Source organism: Sinohyriopsis cumingii, chromosome 6 (genome assembly GCF_028554795.1).
Source record: "Sinohyriopsis cumingii isolate HCF-2022 chromosome 6, ASM2855479v2, whole genome shotgun sequence".
Lineage (NCBI taxonomy): Eukaryota > Metazoa > Mollusca > Bivalvia > Unionida > Unionidae > Sinohyriopsis > Sinohyriopsis cumingii.
This window is the reverse complement of record NC_142966.1, coordinates 128648349-128668369: the sequence shown is the minus strand read 5'-3', so window position 1 is coordinate 128668369 and position 20021 is coordinate 128648349. Positions and strand designations below refer to the sequence as shown.

Below are 20021 nucleotides of genomic sequence, written 5' to 3'. Positions count from 1 at the left end.
GTTTAGGCTTAAATAAACAGTAACAAAAGAAAGATTGAAAACAACAAGCTCTGAAAAATTTAACTAATAATTTATTTCCCTGGGGGAAAAACACTGTAAAAATGAAAAAATAATAACTTACGGTTTTAAGAATCAAATACAAAAATAATCCAAGAATAATCCGCGGGTAAAATTGTAGAAGTCCTAATAATGAAATGTTCTAATGAATTCAAGTTCGAGTCCCGACGAAGAATCCAAAATGGAAGGCGATGACGTATACTGTAGTCAGTACAGATTTGACGTGTACAGTCCTTTGTTATTCCAGTCAATAATATTTCCGGTGTTTGAATTTCAGAATAAAATTTAAATAAATATCCTTGTCCAAGAATTCTGTATGAGCACTCAAATATTTCCAGCAAAAAGAATTAATCTTTTAGAATCCAAATAATTCGAATAAAAATTAAAATGTAATTCCCAAACTTGTCACAAACATACACTTTCCAGTGTAAAGGAAAAGCCCCAACTGGGAAATATCTCTATAAGCAAGGATTATACAGTAACTTCAAATGTAAAACAGATTCCCGGATGAAAAGACCCAACTGGGAAATATCTCTATAAGCAAGGATTATACAGTAACTTGAAATGTAAAACAGATTCCCGGATGAGCGTCAACTTTCCAGAATCTTCGAGAAGTATTCACGCTTGAGAGCACGTAGTCCCAGTAAGACCTTGACAAAACCAATCATTTTACTCTATGAATAAGATACAAAAAAGTTGTTTACTTGTCTCAGTGATTTCTGAATTAAAGTGGGGAACTAGGTCAACATAAGATACAAAGTTCTGTGTTTACTATTAACTCTAAGGTCAAACTGGCCTCTGGAAAATATCAATTTCATAATAAACAAAAATAATCATTTTGACATAAAATGAAATTAAAAATACATTCTTTGAAACTTGCAAATAATTAAATTAAATAAAATATAAATTAAATCAAATATGCATAACACTTTCCCCCATAAAAAAGAAAAATTTATCTGATAAAGTTTTCTTTTAACCATATATTAATTATACATGAGGTTAAAAAGAGAAACATAAGAAGAACTCTTTTGAATTATACACAGTGTATGAACTAATATATTTCTATGCACGGGAAAGTGCATCTGTTATTAAATTATCTTTTTCCTTATTGTGCCTGATGTCAAAATTATATTTATGAAACAACAAACCCCACCATAGTAGTCTTTGATTTTTATTTTTCATCTTGCCAATGAAAGTAGGGGGGTTGTGGTTACTAAACTCAATAATCAAAGAAGGAGCTGAACGAAGGTAAACAGAAAAATGTTGTAATGCCAATATTAAAGCCAAACATTCCTTCTTGACTGTTGAATAATATCGTTGGTGCTTTTTAATTTTTTTTAGAAAAATAACACACTGGATGATCAATACCATTTTCATCTTTTTGAATCAGTATTGCTCCAACCCCAACAGCACTTGCATGAACAGACAATTTAAATGATTGGCTGAAATTTGGAGCTCTAAGAATTGGGCGCTTTTAAGTATGGCTTTTAACTTATCAAACTCCTCCTGACATTTTTCAGTACAAAGGAACTTGGTTTTCTTACCCAGTAAATTTTTCAAGGGTTCAGCCATTACAGAAAAATTGGAACAAAATTTCTAATAGTATTCGGCCATACCTAAAAATCGATCGCATCAGTTACTTTTTATTTACAGGCACAGGGAATTCAGAGATAGCCTTGGCCTTAGCATCTATAGGTTTAACTTGTCCAAGTCCCACGATATGTCCTAGAAAAGTTATTAGCACGGCAGAACTCACTTTTAGACAAATTAATTGTCAAACTTGCATCTGTGAGTCTGTCAAATAATTTCCGAATTGTTGCTAAATGTTCTTTCCAGGTGTCCTTGTAGATGATGACATCATCGATGTATGCATCACAATTGTCTAGACCAGAGGTAATCACATTCACGAGACGTTGAAAAGTACTTGGCGACCGTATCATCCCAAACGGCATTACTTTATATTGATAAAGTCCATCTGGAGTCACGAACGCCTAAATTTCCTTTGCTCTTTCCGTTAGTGGAATTTGCCAAAATCCTTTCAGAAGGTCACATTTGGTGACATACTTGGCATTTCAGAAATTATCAATATTGTCATGGATTCTTGGTAATGGAAATGAATCTGTTTTTGTCACACTTTTCACCTTCATTTAATCAGTGCACATACGGAAAGTTTTATTTGGTTTTGGAACAAGTATGCATGGTGAACTCCAGTCACTTTTACTGGGCTCTATAAACTCATTCTCCAGCAAATACTGAATTTCATTTGTCAAGTATTCCTGTTTTAGAGGTTTCATCCTGTACGGGTGTTGTTTCACAGGTTTGGAATTTACGACTTCAACTTCATAGAAATATTTTTTTCTTTCTGGTAGGAACATCTGGAAATAAGTGCTCATATTCAAATAATAACTGTTTAAGTTTGTTTCTTTCTTGCTGTTGCAAATGTGAAAGTTTCTGGTACAGATCTTTAATAATTTCTAAATTCCAAAGATTTGTCACTCCAATATCAGTATAATCCGATGATATTCCTTCACCTTAATCTTCACTGGGTGGGACAGGTACAACTATATTAATTGCATGTTTTACCTGGCTATCTCTTTCAATATACCGATGTCCTATAATTTATTTATATCCAAGGAGCACTAATGTTATAATTTAACTCATTCATTTTCTTCTTAACTTTGTAATGGCCGTAACATCTAATCTGAAGAAAATTTTGAAGAATGAGCAAGGAGGACAGAACTCTATTATTACCAAACTCAAAAGTTCTCTCTATTGTAGTTCTGTCAAACAGTAATTTCACTTTTGACTTGAATTGCTGAATGCCGAATTCAAGCATAAAAGTCTGGAAATTTCTAGACCTAAAATTTGACCCATGACCCGATTGGATAGATTTGGAAAGGCCAAATTAAGTAAAAACATTTATCAAAGTTTTAAAATTCCTCAAAGGAATTGCCCCTGTAAACGCACACATAACGGTCCACAGGTATTGGTTAGCTGACTTGGTCTTATGTAAAGGACCACCACAATCTATCATAATTCTACTAAATGGTTCGTCAGATGCAGGAATAAGTTGTAGCCGAGACTTAGGTATCTTCGATTTTATTTTCCTACCATTTGACAAGTATGACAAGATCTACAGATTTACCAACATCACTTTTGATTTTAGGCCAGTATAAGTAAATCAAGATCATGTGATAAGCCTTATTAATACCTAAATGACCATCCAAAGGAGTATTATGGGCCACACTACGTATTTCCCGTCTGTAAGTTCACTGACCACTCATCACCAGCAGGTACCTCGGGAGGTCTCCATTTTCTCATAAGAATTCCATTTTTAATGAAATAACAGACAGGAACTTGAGTGGCTTCGGTTTTACTAATATATCTTTGATACAAACATTAGATCTCAAAATCTTTTTCCTGTTCGACGACAAGTGATTCTCGTTTATCACCCAGATTAGAATAAAGAGAGTGAGTTGCTAAAAGAGGATCACTATGATCAATACGTTCTCTGATTGTAAATGCATTTGCTTTTCTCTTTCCTCACTTTCTTTTTGCAACTCTATTCGTCTTACTTCCATCTCTTTCTGAAATTGCATTTGTCTTTCATCTCTCTCTTTCTGAAACTGCATTCGTCTTACTTTCATCTCTCTTTCCATTTGTATCTCTTCGATCTGAAACTGAACCTGTGTTATCTCTAATTCCAACTGTTTTAGTTGTACTTCAATTTTCAAAATTTAAACCACTCCAGAGTAAAATTCAAACAATTATCTACTTTTGATGATATTGTGTAAAAGCTGGCCAATTTCACTAAAGATTTCAAAAACTAGGGGAATTCAAATTTCAAAAAACAACGTTTTCTGAAATATTTAGCCAAAATTCTAATATCCAAGGACGAGCGCTTGATTCCTTATGTTACTAGTTTAGGCTATAATGAACAGTACAAAAGAAAGTTTGAAAACAACAAGCTTTAAAAAAGTCAACTAATAATTTATTTCCCTGGAGAAAAAAAGACACTGTAAAAATGAAAAAAATAATAACTAACGGTTTTAAGAATCAAAGCGGAAAATAATCCAAGAATAATCCGCGAATAAAATTGTAGAAGTCCTAATAATGAAATGTTCTAATGAATTCAAGTTCTAGTCCCGACGAAGAATCCAAAATGGAAAGCGATGTAGTCAGTATATAGTTTATGTGCACAGTCCTTTGTTATTCCACAGTCAATAATATTTCCGGTGCTTGAATTTCAGAATAAAATTTAAATAAATATCCTTGTCCAAGAAATCTGTATGACCACTCAAATATTTCCAGGAAAAAGAATTAATCTTTTAGAATCCATATAATTCGAATAAAAATTAAAATGTAATTCCCAAGCTGGTCACAAACCCACACTTTACAGTGCAAAGGAAAATCACCAACTAAGAAATATATATATAAACAATGATTATATAGCAACTTGAAACACAAAACAGGTTCCTCGATGAGCATCACCTTTTCAGAATCTTCGAGAAGTATTCACGCCTAAAAGCACGTAGTCTCAGTATGACTTGACAAAAACCAATCACATTACTCTAAGAATAAGATTTTAAAAAAGTTGTTTACTTGTCTCAGTGATTTCTGAGTCAAGGTCGGGAACTAGATCAACATATTTCTGGAAAATACCAAATTCCTAGTAATCAAAATTACATTATTTTATAAACAATGAAATTAAAAATATTTTTTTTTTTTTTTTTTTTTTGGGGGGGGGGGAACTTACAAACAATTAAATTAAATCAAATATACATAACACAAGACACAACAGTTTTGTTACAAAGTTTACTGGATTTGTCCAAACAAGAACTGGCAAGGTTTAGTGCATTGAAAACATCTGTTAACCTAGAATCAAGATGATACAATGGGCTGATAGCTAGTCAGTGGAGACGAATTCCAGTATAATTAGGAGCGATTGCAGGAGAAGATTTGCTTCAGGTTTTTTTTCACTGCAGACAGAAGGATGTCGCCAAAACGTTTAGCTAACTATTTTGGATGTTTTGACAGCACCGACAAAACCCCGTGCTGAAATGCCAGGACAATTATTCAAAAAGCATCCAAAGATATCATCGATACTGTGTGGCATCTTAGGTGATTGTTTTGAAAGGAATGGCGGATTTGTCCAAGATACAGGAACAGCGGTTAGGAAAACAACATCACCTATCAGCCAAATGCCGTGTGTGAAATAATTTATATCCACTGATTGGTTACATTTTTCGGAAAAATTAAGTACACTCAGTACACAAATTCTAAACTGTAATGAAATACGTAAATTTTTAAGTATATAGATTAATACAATTACAATATATAGATTAATACAATTACAATATGTGATTAACACATAATTTTCAGTTAGAGACAGTCCGACTTAAACACGTGGGCCAAACTTGATTAAAAATACATCATTAGCATTTCAATTCACGATTCTTCTACCACTTTGCTCCTCAGCACATGCTCTTTTCAAACTTGGCCTTTAACTGGAATTGTGTGTAACAAGCTCAGTAACAATAACATAGTGCGTTGTGCGCTCAATGTTAACTGTTAGCAAACAGCCGAATGGGCGGGAAAGCGACGCTGATTCGAGATCCGTCCGTCGGTCCTGCCACCTATTGTCGACTTGACAAAGAAGACAAGAATGAGCGAACCTATTGGCAAGTTAGGTGAATCTCTTGAACAGGGTAAGGCACCACATAATAGACAGGGAAACGGAGAAAAGACGACCGTTTTCCTCAAAATGGCCCAAGACCTGGTGGAAAGAGTCCAAAAAAAGGAGATAAGGAAAGAAGACCCGAAATTATAAGAGTAGACTGAATATAAGCAGCAGCACCAGCACGGAGAAAAGGTACAGGAGTGGCAGATGAGAAGAGGTCTTGGCAACGAAAGGGTAGATCGGGGGAATTTCGGCTACTCTGTGCAAACTGGACGAAGATCGAAGATCAAAAAATGAGGCGGCGGGGAGATAACGATTGGATGCCTGAAGAGGAGGAGGAGAAAGCGGACCGGTATAAAGAGGCAACTGAACCTCCTTTTAGGCTTACTGTCTCTGTCGTGACAATTTGGCTCAAGGATGTGCTGCGTGTGGTGCCCGAACTGGGAGGTCTAACCACTAAGAATTAGTAGTGGTAGAGAAAACGGTCATTTTCAGAGTTATTAAGGTCTCTACAAACGAGACACCACTCAACGACTGAGGATACTAATTTCTTACTACATATGCTGTCAAGACGATGCGTGAATAGGCACTGGCTTCTTATTTGTATCACATGGGTTTTTAAAATGGATGGAATGAAAATTAATATACAGTACGACAGATTGCCCATCCCCTCTTGTAGGCCCTATCTACCTTTATTGGTCAGCTGGAGGTCGAAGACTAAAGTTTTTTCCATTGCAGCGGATGCTTTGAAGTGTATACTGAAGTATTCAGCAAAACGAAGATTGATGTTAACACAAATTACATTTAATGTTGAGGTCGGTACTTTCAAACCCTGCATTGGTGTGATTCACTTTATTATTTCATAATCTGTCAGAGGTAAAGATTATGACTTCAGACAAGGGTAGAACAGAGTCTACAAAATAAATTAAACAATACATGTAATTTAAGTTATGATTAAGGTAATAAAAATACACGTTGATAGTTATTTTTTCTATCATCATGCCTTTTCTTTTAGACCCATTTAATTAAATTATATCATTTGCTGCATTTTGCTATTTTTCTTTTGGAACGATTTCCTTCATGCATCTCTTTGATGATAAGCTACCCTGATCCCAATATTCAGATTTGCGTTAAATAATACCTAAAAGCCATCCAGATATAAAATATAAAAGGAATATAATCCTCCATACAAGGGACAGTCGACATCTGAATATCAGTTACTGTTGTGTTTTTTAAACCAACAGAAAATATACTTTTCTGATACTGTGAATCTATCCTGAATCAGCTATTAATCTTTACTTAACATCAATTATTTTCCGTTAAGTTCAACAGTACACACACCACACACACACACACAGAGAGAGAGAGAGAGAGAGAGATATTTTACTGGAGTACATCAATGTATTCCGCCTTAGTTACCTACCCGGATGTAAATACAACCATGATAACAGCGGATAAAAGAGTAGATGGAATTACTATTTTCAATTCGTTTAGAATGAGAAACGCTTAACACATTAGATGAATAAAATAGGATATTAAACACACACACACACACACACACACAACAACAACAACAACAACAACTGTGAACGTACCTTACGTATTGTGAGGGTCATGCTATGCAGTGTCTACCATATCATTTGTGCATGAATAAGCCTCTACTTTCACTTTGAAGAATGGGAAGCTATTTGTCTCCTATCTCTTGTTTGCAAGCAAATGAATCTGTGTTATGTGGGAACAAACACGCTAACATGTCTGCTTGTCTCTTTCTTTCTCTATGTATGTTCGCTTGTATGTAGGTACGACATCCTGTAGTACAACACCACATAGACTTCTACCATAAACTCCATAATGTACACATCAGTATATATCAGTGGATTTATATCCTGATTGATAAACACAAGCCAGAACGTGTTCCGATTGTTCGCTGTGTAACAACGTCATAGAATGAGTGGGAGCAGAAATCGGAAATTTCAAGTGCTGAAAGTGTCCTTTGTACATGTATAAGCTATACATAAGACTGATAACTCGCGTGCTACATCCTGCAGTGGATGTTTACGTAACAGTAGGAGCTGACGTTTACATGAACGTCTGACTCTAGTTTATTTACGTTCTTTGATCTTGATATTTAAGATATGTGCAAAGACAAAATCCTGCAAAAAAGCGAAGTAAAAACAAGAACAACAAAGTCAAAGACAAACCTGATTCAATGGTATTCAACATTTAGTTGTAGCAGTTATTTCAGCAGCATTGTGTTAAATCTGAGATCGTTATAGAGTATGTTGTAAAACATGGATTTGCCTGAGGTGCGCCAGCAGAATTATTTTCGGTGGGGGCGAGCAAACATGTCGTGGTCAGCTATTAAGTTTTACAGATGTATGCCAAAACACGTTTAGAGGTGAAATTCGTTGGGGGGGGGGGGGGGGAGCCATATGACCTTGTTTATTTGAAGTACGGGAAGTGCTCCCCCTTGTCACTATCCGCAGGTGCCCGTGATTTAGCTAGCAATTGTCCCTTATGATGGCACTGATACAAAAGAAAAGATAATGAAGAGGGATTTGCTTTAGATGTTGGACACCGATTCCATTTTAAACAGGTTTTGACTCCCTTAATACCACCATACCTTGTAGACTGAGGCTTTGAATTTGAATACTTCATGTAAGATGTGAGCTATACTATCAAAAACACTAAAATATTTTAATAATTGTAATTATTTATGTAATCAAAAGTGTATTTGTCCGTTTATATCATCTTTAACATGTGTAGGTTTCATTAACATCCGATGTACTACAGCATTCAATTTTTACGCTGTATCCGATACCGAAACTCGTCCCAGCAATTGGAAGAGAATTCCAGCTAAATTTGAATTACAACATATAAGCCTTAGTTGTAGTCTTCCTTTTTTCTTTAAATAAAAAGTATACATCCCGTATCAGGGTTACGAGAATATATAAAAAATCAAAATTCACTTTTACTAGGACAACAATAAATTTAAAATAAAAGCGCAGACGCCCCCTCGTATTCTTATATGTTACCACCATGTCTTAGAAGGATACGAAATCGTTATATAAAAAATAAATATTATTTGTTTTAAGTGCCAGCAATACGGTTTATACGCAGGTTCGCTTAAGGTGCACTTCGGGCTTTACACAAATCAGAAATACTAATTACTAGACAAGCATTACCGAAGGAGGGACACACCTTTAGGGTGAACGTGTGCATGTTTTGAAAAAATTGAAATTAAAATTCACCACGCCAATAATATCTGTATGTATTGTTATCCCGTACTGAGATACGAAAACACTAAAAATCAAATTGAACAATTACTGGCGCAGTCGCACTATGAAGAAATTATACATACATTTTTTAAGTAAATTTTCACATAATAAATCATGGCAAAAAGCTTAGCCACGTGTAGCGTTTTAAGAGATGTGTTATAAATATTTCATTACTAATCGCGATTTCAACAATGCCGCTATCAAAAGATAATGACAAATTTGACAGGCATAGAAGTGAAGTCAAATCACGCTGTGCTAGAGACTAACATGCTAGAAAATAAACGTGTTGATTTGTTGATTCCAAACATTAAAAGGATATACTCCAATGTGTCAGAAATGATACAGATTAGCATATTGCGTACAATAACGATGACATCGACATAAATAGCACCAGTCTTGGTAGACAAATGGTTAAAACAGTAGTGAACGACAAAAGAATAAATTACGTAACTGATCTGAGTAAATACAAAACTATGTATTCATGTAAATTTACAGTACAAATCGAAGATCTCGTAGAGCTTACATAATCACTTTTGATATTGATTAAATAAAAAGAGATATGATTTATAGAGGACACAGTTAGATTTAAACACCACATGGAGACTCTGTATATGAAGCATCTGTACTCGACTCAACCATAGGAATTGTACAAATTTGGCATTAATCTGAAATTTTTGATCGTTTGAAAGAATTGAAACAAACGTTGTAAGGTGTCGAAGATAAAGGTCATGGTGTAAGTGGCCGTCGTGTTGGCTCATTGGTAACTCTTAAAAACAAGTCATGAAGCATACTCTCATGACATTTTGTGTTAGTTGATTTTCAAATAACAGACAAAGAACATTATGTAATTTATCTTTATTACTATCCTCAAATTATAGTCGCTTACAGAAGTAGGAATCCATGTTGGGAACAAATTAAAAATGAATGTACAATACATTACGCAAGATAAAGAGGAAACGATTTCCCTATCGTACGGTTTGTCTCACAGATAATCAGTGTCAGGCATTCTTTGGTGACATGCAAACGCATGTAAAGTGCAACGATGGTATAAATACGTGTCGACAGCTATAAATAGTTTCTCAAAATACATTTAGGGTGAAACAGAACAAACGAAAAGCTGAGATGACACTACACTTTAAGGGAAGTCTTCATTGAGCAGAAACGTGACAGAGGGTTTACAATAGGACAAAAAGAGGAAATGTCCAAGAGAGCTCTAATAACTAATACATGGAGGTTCAAAATGAAACCATAAAATGGGCTCACGTTTATCAAAAGGTGATTGAGGTTGAAATAAAACTCATAAAATGGGTTCACGTTTATCAAAAGGTGATTGAGGTTGAAATAAAACTCATCATATACAATCGACATGATTCATGTTTAAGCAATCAACGGTGAAAACTGATATATGTATGGATAAATCTATTATTTTTGTATCTAATTGAAGCTGAAACAAGCTGAAAAATAAAAACAATATAAACACTACAAGCAGTTCTTCAAAGTTCTAATACGATAAAAGGTAGCGAACATGACATAACTATTAATGCAGTCATAGGGACTTTTAAACTTGTGTCGAACTTTATAAAAAAAAATGCATAGAAATCGTGCTAACTCTATCAACTATGCATTTTACTTGATATATCTTTCATCGTCTTCAGCTGCAGGACAGGGACACACTTATGGAAGAAACAGCGTAATTAAATACAGCATACCATAGATAAAAGGAGTGCAAAATGAAACGAGAATAAAATAGAAAAAGTAGAAGAAATGAAGATATGAGACATAGATGAAGAATGACATGAAGATGCAAACAAAAAGGCATTTAAAAGCCCTTGTGAATACAAAAGAAACATCAATTTAATACAATTTCTAACCTTATATATTGGACATCAGAGTTAAAAATAGAAGCACAAAATAATATATACAGCACATTACCATTGTATTATATAATGGACGTCAGAGTTAAAAATAGAAGCACAAAATAATACATACAGCACATTATCATTGCATTATATAATGGACATCGGAGTTAAAAATAGAAGCACAAAATAATACATACAGAACATTACCACTACGCAACTCGTTCTAGGACGCAGTCTATTTTTGATATTGCAGATATAGTTGACGACATAAAATATATGATACTGAATGAGCTTTATTTCACGTACAAGCTGTCACACAGTATCAGACAGTGTTAGAAAATTATATTTTTTAGAAGAGCAATTTTACAACTCAGATGAAGAAATTATGAATCGTTTTCAACAATACCTAACATATTCAAACGTGACCTTGAACTATATGGTTGGTGGAGGAAGTCACTCTTCTATTAACTTATTTAAAAATAGATTAAAACCCAACCTATCGGTATAGAAAAAAACTATGTTCCAAAGGTTGAAAAGCAGTCTTTGACGATATGGCAAGAAATTGTTTAGGAAACAAAGAATGCCAAGAGAGATTAAATTGGGTAGAGAAGAAGGATTATGAGAAAGATATTGAAAGAGCATGAGCATAACACATCTGCTGATGCGATTAAACATCCGCTAGACTTTGTCATATCATTATGTATTATTACCGGGTAAAGATATTTATTACTATTCTTGTGTGTGTGTGTATGTGTGTGAGTGCGTGTGTGTGTGTGTGTGTCTGGGTGGGTGGGGCGTGTGTGAGAGGTCTCTGCACACTTTGCGCTTGATTTTGGAGTGTATCTTTCCCCAAAGCTGTCCAATCATACGCACAAAACCATATCATTGACTGACCGTTAGAGAACTTACAATGAGATCTGTTCTATCAAATTGCAAGCTTCAGAAACTTAGTATATCCCTTTCGATGCAAACATTAAATAACGTAGCTGACCTAGAAGAAAAAATTGTGCATATAACGGGCCCCGGTATTGTTAGTATTATTTCATACAAGTGTGTCAAGAGTGATTGAAGTCTCAGTATAAAATGATGATTTATATGTCCAATACAAGCAAATAAATCCACGACACGTGATAAGAAAGAAGCATATAGAACTACTATTGAAGGTACAAATTCCTCGTAGAGTTATACCAAAATTGCGTAATTAGCCACATACATGTAAAGTCAAAACGACCTGTTTGCAGTGATGTTTCGCACATGTACAACCACTGAATAGGTTCTGCCTGTTTTCGATGCCATATTTGCTATCTATCTCCCTCATTGCTTGTAAATTGGTTTTCACACCGTTGATATGATCGATCACAAGACCATCGTTCATTATCCCAAAGAAACACTCGTACACAAAAAGATGACAGTAATAATTTTTCTTCTTATCAGCACGATACGTGAACATGAGATAACCAGTATTATTAACAGAACCAACTGGTACTTTCCTCTGACAGTGTCTATCACGCCATCATGATGTGATTCGTAGTTTGTTATTATAGGATGTGGGACAAATTCTTGGCTTATTTATATAATAATGTATTTGTCTAATTTATAATTTGTCTGAAAACTTACTTATATAATCGCGCTCACATTTAGCGCATCATTGCTATTTTTTTTGTTATAATATCTTTTAAGTTCACGGTATCTCTTTCCCGCACGACTTGCACATAACTGTGTTTTACCCCTGACCCCAACACCACATCGCAGGCATGGTATTGGCCCTAAACTCCCCCTTCGGATGCTTTGGGAATGTTCCCCGCAGAATTCTTTCCTGCAGGATTTATCACAAACAGTTACAGATCCAACTTTGAACCACTTGCATTGATTCAGTATATATATATATATATATATATATATATATATATATATATATATATATATATATATATATATATATATATATATATATATATATATATATATATAATATTTCTTATTTAAATGTTTGTCTCAAATATAATATGGAGGAGTTTGAAAGATTATCTACAATCAAACCCTGGAAAGCTTCTAATCGATCTTGACAGACTAACCCCTGACTCGCGGAGACGAGCCCTGACTGATCTGTTTTATATTATCAGGAACGCCAAAAAGGAATTTCGTAATGATGGAGCATCTCACGTATTGTCTACATTCAAAATTATACGCAACATTGACGAAGTCAATGTCGACGAAGTCAATGTCGACGAAGACATTGATGCTACAATGAATGATGCACGAGGAAAAACAATTATCGATTATCTCCCCTTGATGAATATCAAGGTGATCAGATATATTTTTTCAGAATAAAGTTTATTGTGCAAGAAGATTCCGATACGTGGATTATCCGTGATAAAAATGACCCTGTCCTTGCTAATGGAAAAACCGTTCTGTTAAGTAAAGATTCCAAACCAGGAATGTTGACTGGGATTGATAAACCATATTACGCTCGAGCGTATTCTGTAACAGCGGTCATTTATGGAATCTATCCGATAAAAACACCAAAAATCAATAAACTTTCCCGGATGAGATTCTCAAAGCTGAATTGTGTAGCCGAGGGAGTAATGGAACATTTCAAAAATGCGATGCGTGGAAACGGTCTAACTGATCTAAGACGTTCCAAGAGAGCAGCGTGGGCTGAAAAAGTCAAGGATACAGGAGCGTCAATAAACGATGTTGCCAAGCTAGAAAATGCACTAAGATTTCCCATAACCGTAACAACGATAACAGAGGAAGTATTATACAAATCGAAATATAATCGGAACGGAGCTCCAATAAATATCATTGAGCATAAAGCTTACGCTTGGACTAACGCAGTTACGATATTTCCGTGGGATCGTGTTGTGAAATATTATTCGTCATGGGGAAATAGGTTTGATTTTATTAAACAGATAAGCAAAAACGACCCTGTGTCGGTGTGGTTGTTTAAAAGTTCCGAAGATGGCGAGTATGATCAATTTGTAAGATCTCACGGTGAATTATACCGGACGGAATCTCTGCAACAGGAAATGAAAAAACTCGCACAGAGATATTCAGAAAACACTGAGCAGTTATTAACTAATTGTTTTACAGTTCCAAGTGTTGCCGCTCACGCCGCCAGAGAAAGAAATTCATGGAAGCCAACCCGAAGTGAGTTTCTCGAAGATATACAATTGAGTTGTGTCGAGTATGGACATGGCGGTTTGTGGAATACCAAGTATGACCGCAGCGAGATGATATCAGTTGATATGGTTGCATGTTATACGGGAAGCTTTCTTGGGATGCGCGAGTGTAGTGGATATTTTAAAAGATTTGGACATCCCACGAACTCGATGACGCGAGTTGCTATAAATGGTCCTTTACCCGATTTTGACTTGACAGGATTTGCTCGTGTAACGTCGTTTGAATTCGCTGAAAAACTTCATCCAATTTGTTATGTTTGGTTTGGCAGACATTTCTCAGAGAAACGTTGGGCACCAATAGTGTTGTTGCGATATATGCTTGACAGCCGAATACTGGTATCGTTGACGGTCAGTGAAGCAATCATATCATATCGACCGCAGACTTCGGTTTGGTTACCAACACCGGAGCGTATCAGTCTCGATGAAGTCATTGAAGAATATGCACGAGAGTGTCCCCATCAGACCATGGATGTCATTAACAATAACGCTCCTAATATTCTTAAGATTAAACTCTGCAATAGTGAAAAAACAGCAAAAGATCTCGATAGAAGAATAATCGGTAAATTTACTCAAGGTGGTGCATATAATCATAAACGACATCACTCACGACTGATTATGGATGATGTTGAATTAGATTTTATAATTGCTGATGCCGCTGCGAGAAATATATTTTGTAATCGGGAGGACGCTTTCTTGTCCGACGGAACACGGTTGGGCACAATTGTTAGTTATATTAATGGAGAATCACCTCAATACACACATTTAAGATCTTCGATGCTGGCTTATGTTTCTATAAATTTGCTATCGCAAGTAAATAGATTTCCCGACACTGCAGTTAGAGTTGCCACAGATTCATTTTATATCGATAAAAGATACTCATAATTATTGGCTAGTTTTACAAGCACTGATGAATCATGGAGTTCGTGGAGAATAAAAAAGGAAATGTTACATTGTTATTGTGAATGCCTTGATGTTGCTATCAAAGACAGTTATTGCAAATCAGAATTATCAGAAGTGTCGTCTGCACCGTCTGTACATGATCCAATCACCAGACACAAAACCGTTTATTTGAACGGACCGGGTGGTTCTGGTAAGACAACTCGAGCGATTGAATTATTTCGAAATTCAGATATGATTGTGCTAACACCAACACACAGACTAGCCAGGGAGATGAAACAACGAGGAGCCAATTCTTGTACTTATCACAGCTTTTTCAAATACAGCGGTGGTGTATGGACTCCTGACCGAATGGGAGAGAAATATATTCGGCGGATTATTATTTGGGATGAAATAGGCAATGTGTCGTTAGATGTATTAAAAATACAAAATACTGCAGTTATTATGTGCGGCGATCACGGTCAGCCACCTAATTTATGTTGGACCATCTACGCATTTGTGGTTAAAAGATTTTGTTGATTATTGTGAAGAAGTGTCTGATGATTATAGAGCACTAGATGCAACGTTGAAGGAATTTAAAACATTAATCAGACTACAACCGAATAAAATTCAATGTGAAATTATGCGTAAAATAATTTCAGAGACTTCAATGAGCGACTTTTGGTAAACGTGAGACCAAACGATTTGATAGTGGCAAGTAGAAAGATAGTCAGAGACACACTTCAAATGAAATTGTTTTCACTGCAACGGGAGAAGTTTCCAATGTTGCCAGTGCCATTGTGTTATAGACCAGCTGATACACGACTACAAAATATTGACGTTGATATAGCAGGACCCTTGACAGAGTCAAGAAAACAGAATTTAGTATTAAATGATATTGTCACAGCTGATGTCAATGTTGTTGAAGATGCACTGCGCGCTGATAAATCCCCGTGGACGCTAGGATACGCAATGACAATTCATTCATCTCAAGGGTTGACTATTTCTGAAACAGTTGTTTGGATCGTTGAAGATTGCATCGAATGGTCATACTTAGTTTACTTAGCAGTGTCCAGAGTCAGAAGATTTTCTCAATTGCGGAGAATTGTCTTGGATGAGTCCATGGCTGATGACAACGATAAATGTCAAGTCGATATAATAAGAAAAAAATTAGCTGGTTACAAACAAAGTGACAAAAAAAAATCGAGAATTTGATCTCGATGTTGAATTTATCATGACACTGAAACAACAGCAGAATAATCACTGTGCGAGCTGTAATTGTATAATGTTGTGGCAGTATTCGAGTAATAATCCAAGATAATTCACCGTAGATAGAAAAGATAATAGTCGCGGTCATACACGACAAAATGTGATGCTGACATGTCTTGAGTGTAATCGACGTAGAGGTGCCAGCACCTTTGGTGCTAGCTAAGTTATCTTGGCGGTAATTGTGTGTCTTCGGGAATTACTTGTAATTGTTCACGTGTGAATCCATGTTGAGGAGCAGTTGAATCCAGTCTATAAATTGCTGGTCTACCTGTAGATCTAGTTATGTTAGATATCTTGTGTGTCGTGATGCTCCAGATAGGATCAGTCGCTCTTTTTTTACCACCTTGAAGTTCACCTGGTTCATATAAATATCTGACAGTGACATCACCCAGTATTGGTTGTACTGAAAAATCACGTCGTTGTAAGGGTATATTTTTTGGCAATTGCTTTAATAGGTTTCATGCTGGTTGTTCGAGTTATTTCATTATTTAATGCAGTTATCACACTTGGTAATCTTGCAACCCATTCACGCGATCTCTTGTCCTGAATGAATTCCTTCGTGTACTGATATCCAAAGCAAGTGTTCGATTAAATCGTTCAACAATTGCATGATCACGGTGAATTTCAGTATGCCCTCATCTGATTGTGACGTTATGTTGCTTCATCGTTGATGATACTGCACCCTGAAATTCTCTGCCAGGATCAACTTGTAATAGATTTGGCCATCGCAGACCACCTCGTTGATAAATTCGTTTAAAAAGCAGAAGCAACCTCAGATGCTGTTTTAGTCGTTAACGGTTCTGCATCTTTGTATTTACTTTCAACATCAACTACAGTTAACGCGTATTTATATGTTCGACGACGAACGGTATCATGTGGTAGAAATAATATATCAGTTTGATGAACTTCATTTGGCACACTAACATTAAAATGTGCAAAATTAATTTTCTTAGGACGCGGTAGATAAATTTGCCATATTGCCTGTTTGGATAACCAATCTGCCGCAGTATCACGTGTGACTTTTGCTGCACTGGCAAGTTTACTAATTGCTGCGCTACCCCTCCAGTCGGGAATAATAAATCGACTCCATTATAATTAATTACCAGCGCCTAATACAAGCTTAGATTTCATCGCAGATTTTATTAACCAACTAGCTAACCTCTCCTTGAAAGATTTATCAGTAATGGAATTTAGCAAGTGAATTAATTTCACATCCGCGAGATGCCTATCTTCTAGATTTTTACTTTTATAAGCTACATCATGGACATGGCATGCTTTATCGATAGCATTTATTGGTTCTTCTCCGGGTTTTGGTCGATCTTGGTCATCAAGTCTGATATCAAGTCTGGTTCCAGGACCACAGTAATTATATCCTGGGAGATGTTTTTCTCCTGGGTATGTAGCCCACGGAGCCCTTGGTAATTTTCCTAACTTGGCGGCAATGTCACCTCCTCGTTTTTTTTTTTTTTTTACTTGGTGATGATTTTTGGTTTTGGCGCTGACTTACCACCTGACGGAGTCAGGGAGATAAATTTGAACTTTTTTGTACCGCATCGCTCACACTTGCCCGTAACCGCAGATCTGTTATTTTTTGTTGTAACAGTTGTTAGATCACTTGTTGGGGTACGTGCTCTACATTTTACACAGTATAAATCCATATTTATTTTATATTATATCTAATGGAGATCACTGGATTAAATTACCTTTCCTCGAATACATGTAATTCTTCTGCATATGTGTAAGACAATAATAAATTATCTTCAACCCAAAGGGCGATGCCTATTGTAAGACAGCAGAGAAAAAAGGTTTGATTTTAATTAGAAGTTTTTAAATTCGGTAACAGTTTAAATACTTGTTTGTGACAAAATCAACAGGACTTACCTTACAACATTGGATTTGCACTTTGCTTTTCGGAATGAACAAGACTGCTCTTGCTCATTTAAAATTTGATAAGATAACACATATATGGCGTATTGTTTAATCGATAAAACCTCCGTCGTCTGTTTAAATGTAGTATGTCTGCATGTACAGCTGCACGCACGTACTTATTTTCATGTGTGTGTGTGTGTGTGTGTGTGTGTGCCCGCGCGCGCGCAAGTTTTTGTTCGTGAATTAAATAGACAAATATTGGTCATGGACTAATGGAATAGGCAGAAGATCTATCATTACAACCTCCACAATCACCACCATCTCTACCCCTACCACAAATAAAACGTCCCTTCTCAAATTTTCTCTCTGTACAAGTTGCTGTTTACATGTTTAGAATACTTAAATGTACTTGTAAGAGGTACTTGTCGTGCATTAATTTCATTTTAAGCTATATCTATGTAATTTGAAAAAGTAATAAAAGTACAAAAACACAAGCAAACAATACATGGTTGATGAGATCGACTGCATAAGTTAGCCATAATGGCATGCGCGGTTGCAAGCAAGCTTTCTAATGTCTGCCCGCCTCACTGTCAGCATGCATTCTTTTACGTTCAAATAAGAGAATAAAAATCGGAACCTACCATATGTGTGTGTTGGTCATATTATGGAATATCTCCCATATTATAGCCACATAAACATGCATCTAATTTTGCATTAACATTGATAAGATAATATGCTTTGTTTACATGCCACGGTCTCTGTGCTACGTGGCAATTAATCTTACTTCTCTGTCTCATCTTTGGATATATGTATGCGTGTATGTATGTATATATGTATGTATGTATGTATATCTGTTGCAACAGGGTGGAATCTTGCGAAGAAACACAACACAAGCAACTGCATGAGATGTTTATTTGTTGTTGTTATTGTGAGGTTTGACGCCATTTTCAGCACACGATAGGCTATGCATCGCGGCCAGTATTAATGATGGAGGACGAACCCGAGAAAACCCCGGGAAGAACCACCGATCCACGAGAAGCTACTGGCAATTTTTCTCACATACCCTCTTTGGCCGAATCCTAGACTAGAACCCACGCAGACAGAGGTGAGATGGCAGTAATCCGTAACGGAGAGCACTTTAGACCACTCGGCCACTCGGCCTCTGACACCCTAGCTCGCACCCTTACTTCCATTTCTTATAAACTAAACTAAAACCTCTGAAAATCTTGCTCTACACATGCAGACGATGGATATAATAATACAATGGTACCGTTTCTCCACGGATACGATCAAAGCATTACTTATTCGAACAGGAAACATAGCTTTTACTAGGCCTGCTTCAAGATTCAAAATTAAAAGGCACTAGCCCGCCCATATTTTAAGTATCACTAGCCCGCCCATATTCTAAGTATCACAATTCCGAAAATAGATACGACAAAATTACAAATCATAATTGCAAAACACGTTTCCAGCAAGGCTTGGAAAATATCCTCGTTAACATTAGATCTTTGTTGAGTTAATTTTCTAAATTTCTGTACAAATTAAAAAAAGTGGAATATAACAAAAATGAAACTGAAAACAAAGTTAGCAATGAACCTGAAAAAGATACTGTCCCAGATCCAAAATATGCATGTTGAGATGAGTTTGGTAGACAACTTGAAAAACGTGTACAAGAATTTAAACAGCCAATGGTGAACCGTTAAAGAAAGAATACAATATGATTTGTGCTAATACTACTCTCAAAACAGAACGTTGTCGACTTCAACCACTGTCTTTGCTACAATGCTCTGTTTTCGCTTCATGAAGACACGTACTCATGATATAAAATTTGATTCGATTGTACTCTCAATATATTGAGAGTCCTACCATAAGACTTTGTGTGTTAGTAAGTACAAATGTTTGTCTTCCTTTTATAACAGACTTACATACATTAGTTTCCCAGAATACGTGG

At 35.9% G+C, this 20021-nt stretch overlaps 1 protein-coding gene across 4 annotated transcripts in view; it reads right to left on the bottom strand.

Moving 5' to 3' along the window:
* LOC149797938 (heat shock 70 kDa protein 12A-like) overlaps positions 1-18816 on the bottom strand; it is a 33645-nt gene extending 14829 nt beyond the window's left edge. For 2 of the 4 annotated variants that reach the window (XM_089962990.1, XM_089962993.1), the window contains exon 1: positions 7333-7696. The gene's annotated coding sequence lies outside the window, so the exon portion shown is untranslated. Of the gene's footprint in view, positions 1-7332; positions 7698-18711 lie in introns of those variants that run through there. The other 2 variants (XM_089962992.1, XM_089962991.1) reach the window with 2 other exon arrangements.
* Positions 18817-20021: the final 1205 nt, after the last annotated feature.